General features: G+C 40.9%; 1 long non-coding RNA gene across 1 annotated transcript; it reads left to right on the top strand.

Moving 5' to 3' along the window:
- The first annotated feature begins 374 nt into the window (after positions 1-374).
- LOC311041229 lies at positions 375-5,646 on the top strand. The gene is made up of 5 exons (XR_014600378.1): positions 375-400; positions 1,712-1,809; positions 2,410-2,541; positions 3,249-3,326; positions 4,250-5,646. It is a non-coding gene; the product is annotated as an uncharacterized lncRNA (long non-coding RNA).
- Positions 5,647-5,698: the final 52 nt, after the last annotated feature.

Genomic DNA, 5,698 nt, shown 5'->3' with positions numbered 1-5,698 from the left:
TTTGGGCTTGTTTTTCTGTAAAGTTGCTTCAATTGCTTGTAAATATTAGTCTAAGATTTCACTTATTTTTGATAGTAGAAATAGCAGATCTACAAGTTCACAAAATGCATTGCAAATGCGACGCACTGTGAGCTTGTAGATCGGCTATTTTCAAATCTGCAAATGTCGCTTCTTTTGGGCTTAATTGTTTTCACAGACCTGGCTGCTTATTTCTCTCACAAAATCTGGCAACAATGTCTCAGCATGCTCGCGACTGCGCGGGGAGAATGAATGTTGTCTCGAGCCTGCAGCACTTCAATAGAAAGTTAGATAAATTGCGTTGCTTTGGATTCATCAAAAAGAATTATAAACCGGCTTCAGAGAAGATAAAAGGATGAAGAAGAAGCGGCGGACATTTTAGGTGAGTGTTGACACACAGAAATACTGTTTGTGTAGACTTTTTAGCCTACTATTACTGTATTGATAATAAGTGCGTAGGCTGATGTTTTTGAAGTCAATGACCCAACTCTACACATTGTTTAGTTATTTAAATTGTCTTGATAACGGGATTATGACTAATTTATTAATTTAAAGAGAACTCTCAGCTGAGAAGCAGTATCTGCTCTTTGACAGTAAGTTCAAGTTATTTTAGCAATGCAGATTTTCAACAATAGTTCAACTCTTGAGAGCGTAAAATGAAACGTATCATTTTAGCATCTTAAGAGTTAAAAGGTATATAAGGGTCCATTAGTTTACCATAACCTTTCATTCACGGTACCCCTGAATTACATTTTTAGGATCTTGTATCATTTTACACTACGTAAATATCCCCATCTTTCCACAGCATGAAATGTCCATCAGTTTGCATCAGTACTGACTGCAAATAAATGTATACTTGACGTTCAACCACTTGAACCTTAGCATCCCTATTCTGGGGGAACATTCCCCAAAAAAGCCGATTTACAAGCTCACAATGTGACGCGTTGTGAGCTTGTAGATCTCGTGATCTGGTGTAGATGTCATCAGGTATTTTCAGTGGCGTTCCCAGAAATTACATTTAGGGCAGGCGAGATTTTTTTCTCTACCTACCCCCCCCCCCCCCCCCCCCCTCTGAAGGGGCCGGGGGGGGGGGGGGGGGTACTCGGGGAAAAAATCTCGGGGGAAACAAGTTAACAACGCAACACTGACTACAAAACTGAAAAACGTTAATAAAAACAATATGCAAGTATAATCAATCAATCAATTATTCAGCAGTGGTCTCTTCATGTTGTAGTTTAATGGTTCAAGCTGCTCTCATACTAGAGCCCCTTTTATGCCTGGTGAGTACAGGTGATGGCCCAGAGACCCCCACACCTGGCACTCCTGGCACCCCATAAGATAAAGGCAAACATTTGCATCACTATAGTATAGGCGACGTCGCTCTGCTGTTTGGATACGGTAGTGATTAGCTGCCTGCCCGCGTGAATGGACGAGTTCCGACGGCCACTATTCTCTTTGGATTTTTTTCACTGCCTGTTTTTCAGTCTTTTACTTTATTTTCTAGGGGAGGCTAGATTTTAGTTGGGCAGGCGGCCGCCTGCCCTGCCTCTATGGTGGGTACGCCACTGGGTATTTTACTGAGCATTTAGGATCTAAGGTTAAACTTACAGAAGTGATATATATTGTTGAATTCCAAATATTCAGAAATGATTCTGATTTAAATTACATGATTTGTTTTTGTACATCTTTACAGATCTCCCAGAACTTCTGAGCCGAGTTGAAGCTCTCTCGGGGGCTTTAGACACAGGGGTCACCCTGAGGCCCTGTCAAAATCAAGCTGCACAAAAAGAGGTAGTTGTTACACAATATTATATTTACTTATTCATTTCAAGAACCCCCAATTTGATAGAAAATGTCCTAATCTACGTGGTCTAAAGCCAGTATTCATTTGACTGTTTTTGCCACGTGCCACTTCTCAGCTATCCAGCTCTAACCTTAGACATTTGTCAGTGTTGTCGATAACTACTATAACTTCTACCACTTTTTTTGGTCACATGATTGGATACTGGATTCTGATTGACTTAAAAAAAAAGGTTGTGGGCTAACAACCCTCTGTTTTTTTCCCCGCCCACTTTTGTGTTGCAAGGAGACATTCTGATTGGCTTATAGCAGTCACATGGGCAAGCCTACCCTACCATGCTGAGTGTATTCTGAAACAATTAAGGATTGTAACTCAATAGCCTTGCATGTTTTCTTTCATTTATATGGTCGAAGTGGTAGAAAAGCAATTTACCACTCGAGGGTCGTGTGTTATGGTCTGATAAAGCCACTGTTTCTGGGTTGTTTTGCACTCGCATAACCCACTCTCTCTCGTGGTAAATAGCTTACTACTACTAGTAATATTCAATAATTTCTGAAGTTATTCTGTACACTGTTCTGTTTCTTTTTCAGACTGACATTGGAGGAGGGGTTCTTGTGCCAGAGCACTCCCTCCGGTACATCGACCACTCCAAGCACTCAGCCTTAACAAACTCCTGACCCTCCTGTTCAGCAGAACTGAACTAGCACAATGCAGCATCACAGGTAGGGGTGTGCTCAATGGTCTCAATGGTTCATTTATATAGTGCCTTTAATCCAAGGCGCTTTACAAATATTGCATTACATTTACCCATTCACACACGCATCCATACACCAATGGTGGAGGAAACCATGCAAGGCACCAACCTGCTCACTGGGAGCAACCAGGGGTTCAGAGTCTTGCTCAAGGACTCTTCGACACTAACTCTGGGGGAGCCCGGGATTGGTTTAATGCCTTTATTGATACGACAGCATACTGACAGGAAACTGGTAGAGAGAGAGACAAAGGTCGCCCGGATCGGGAGTCGAACCGGCGACATCAGAGACATTTGTGATATGCGCAGTAGGCCAGCGGGAGCCCACAAAATGACCTTTTCTATTGATTATTCATGCCACAGAGAATTGAGTTCAATAATATGTTCTTGTATTTGTCGCATGTCTAAAACAATAATTTGACTTCAATTCTGGATGGGGACTATGTAATTAATACACTTTAGTGGAAATTATCTATTAGCAGCATATATCTCATTCCTATACTGAGTCGGCCTGTGTGTATAATTAGTAATCATAATACAATTAATCATTGTATGCCAATCATAATGATGATCATCCTAAAATAATAGCAAAAGTGATTGTGATAATTATGGTTATCCTGATAATTAGCTGAAAATGGTGATACAATGTTTGTCCATATTGCCCACCCCTAATTACAGGAAAGAAGTGCAACATCCAGAAAGACGTTGCCACCCCGAAGCCCATGCTTGACCCGCGGAAGCTTCAAGCTGTTGTTGGTGAGATTTTAAATTATTGTTTCTTGCTTCATGACCTGAAATGTTAACATTTGACACAACTTTAGGTCGACAGACAAGGGTCTGTCGTGATGTCCCTCCCACCCGGAAGGATATAGAGACACAGGGCGAGAGCACACAGTAGGATGGTTTTAAAAATCTTTGGGATCATAATGACTCTACATTAGAGGCATATCTATTGGGGCTGTCGCATTAATCGCATACCGCAATATTTCTGTTTCAAACCGCAATGGGGAGATATACCACACAAACCACGGCTCACACGAAATGGTCACAAAGCATTACAAAAGCATACACAGCAATGAAGACTAAGTGAACATTAAAATACAGTAAAAACTCATCTCTGCTGTGCTATTTAAAAAGCAACACTGTAAAGCTTATTCATTGTAGGTTATTTATATATAGTAATTCAAGTGTAAAATTGCTGTTAACCACCTGAACTCCATATGGTTGAGCGAAGTCCCTCAGAGCTCTATACTAGTGTATGTTCTGTCTTATATTATTGTGGGGAAAGCTTTTTGCTGAAAATAGCCGCTTGGCAAGCTTACAGCGCTTGTACAAGCTTACAACGCTTTAAACACATTTGCCTTCCCCACAAAAAGGATGAGGTTAAAAAAGGGTGGGGTGGGCCATTGCAATTTTTGTCGCATACCGTACTTCTGAGACACTTAATCACACCACGGTTAAATTGTGTCATCGGGACAGCCCTAATATCTATGTCTTATGGATCATACCCTCGGAGCCCAAACAATCCTAACCTGACAAAGGTGGGTGTGTTCCAGCGGTTGTTATCTCTCCCATTGGTCATTGAATGGCACTACTGGACGATGATGGTTCAGCATTGCTCTAGTCTGTTACCCAGAATTCAATTTTAATCATTAATCTGTTTTCTCTCCCTCATACAGCCTACGTGATGGAGAAATGCGGCGTTCCCAAAAAGAAAGTTCTTAAGGTGGTGACAGCAAAGCTTAACTACGAGGACAAGGTAGGGAAGCCAAAACGTCCCAAGAAGACCGGTGGGCCAAAAAAGAAGACATCACAGAAGACTGACCCTTCACCTCCAAATATACGTAATGAAGTCTAGACCTTAGCTGAAAAAAAAAAAAAGATAATCAGATCTGGGCCACATCCAGATTGGAATCCAAACGGTATTAACATCACGTGACCATTAAAACCAATCGGATTCCAATCTGGATGTGGCCCATGATCTGATTCAGACTGAGCTTGGCTGCCACTGTAAATGGGGTCCCCGTTTTATTTTATTTTATATATGTATATGTATTGTTTTTATTTATATTGTTGTTCAAGGGCATGCATCTTGTGTTTTTTTTTGGTGTATTTTTGAGAAGCGGTCTTGCAACAGCTTCGGCAGTACAAATAAGGTTGAAAACTTTGGAAATCAGTTTTTTACCCGTGATGGGATTTGTCCACTCAAAACCATCTTTAGCCAGTTTAGTACATTCAGCAATGTATGGAGCTAAGAAAGTTTCCATTTTTGGCTTACTCGGTCCAAACCAAAGGGCTGTCACCATTATATGTTGTTTCCGCAGTTTGGGCGGCAGCTCAATTAGTTGTGTTTGTAAAGGCCAAATAGAGTATTTGGACGAACGAAAAACTGGGACACCATCACAAGTCCAAATGACAGACAAAGAATCGTTATCAAGTTTCCCCTCAGAACAATTCTGTGTGTTAATTGTATTGATATTGTTTTTATTTATATTGTTGTTGTTCAAGGGCATGCCTTAGGCCCCATTTACACCGGTAATCAGATCTTGGCCACATCCAGATTGGAATCCGAACGGTATTAACATCACGTGACCATTAAAACCAATCGGATTCCAATCTGGATGTGGCCCAGATCTGAGTCAGACTGAATTTGGCCGCCACTGTAAATGGGGTCGCTGTCCTAGTGAAAGTGAGTGCCTGTCTGTGCTCAGGTTGAGTCAGACCTATTATTCACTCCAAACCTGATAAGAAATTAATGCACACTGGCTACAGTGCACCTTTTATTCCTCTTTTGTTAAACATACAGCCTGGATAATCTGATCAGATCTGCACCACATCCAGATTGGAATCCGAACGGTATTAACATCACGTGACCATTAAAACCAATCGGATTCCAATCTGGATGTGGCCCAGATCTGATTCAAACTGAACTTGGCTGCCACTGTAAATGGAGTCCAACTACAGCAATGAATGTACTGCCAGACAGATAATATATTTTGTATTGATATTTGTATTGTTATTGTTGTTATTGTTATATAAATGTTATATAATTGTTATAATTGATTGATTTCATGTCCCCTCGAATAACTGAACCTGAGCATGATTCTGAATTGATGAATGGTAATGTA

This window comes from Gymnoscopelus microlampas (genome assembly GCF_963454915.1).
Source record: "Gymnoscopelus microlampas genome assembly, contig: SCAFFOLD_126, whole genome shotgun sequence".
Taxonomy (NCBI): Eukaryota; Metazoa; Chordata; class Actinopteri; order Myctophiformes; family Myctophidae; genus Gymnoscopelus; species Gymnoscopelus microlampas.
The sequence above is the reverse complement of the archived record's forward strand: the minus strand, read 5'-3'. Positions and strand labels throughout refer to the sequence as shown.